This window comes from Mycetomoellerius zeteki, unplaced genomic scaffold, assembly GCF_001594055.1.
Source record: "Mycetomoellerius zeteki isolate Tzet28-1 unplaced genomic scaffold, Tzet1.0 scaffold300, whole genome shotgun sequence".
In the NCBI taxonomy this organism is placed as follows: domain Eukaryota; kingdom Metazoa; phylum Arthropoda; class Insecta; order Hymenoptera; family Formicidae; genus Mycetomoellerius; species Mycetomoellerius zeteki.
Genome location: NW_017257284.1, coordinates 60,725 through 61,296, shown reverse-complemented (window position 1 = coordinate 61,296; position 572 = coordinate 60,725).

Sequence of the window (572 nt, the reverse complement as noted above, 5' to 3'; positions counted from 1 at the left end):
TAACGTGGTATTGGGGAACAATTGCGTCGATTTCCTCTTCGATGAGATTCGTTACGAACTCAACGGTATGGAGATTGATCGTAACAGAAACGTGGGCATAACGAGCACGCTTAAAAACTATGTAACGGTGTCGTCCGACAAAAGGGTGATTCTGCGGAATGCCGGCTGGGATGCGCAGACTACTGCGGCCGGATACTTTAATTTCTGCGTACCGCTCTACGTACTGTTGGGATTCTGCGAGGATTATAGACGCGTGGTGATCAACGCTCGTCACGAGTTGATTTTAATACGAGCGTAACGACAACAATTGTCTGATGGGAGATTCGATGACAGAGCCGACGCTCGAACTATTCAAAGTACAGTGGCAAATGCCGCACGTGTTATTGAGCGAGATAAATAAGCTGTCGATGCTGCGCGCTTTGGAGAGTGGACGATATCTGAGCATGGCTTTTCGCTCGTGGGATTTGTACGAGTTTGTGGGCCATCAAGACGGCTACTCAGCTTGAGAAGCCGCGCTACGTCATCTTCGCTCTGCAAACTGGTCGAAAAAATGTCATGATCGAGGACATAAG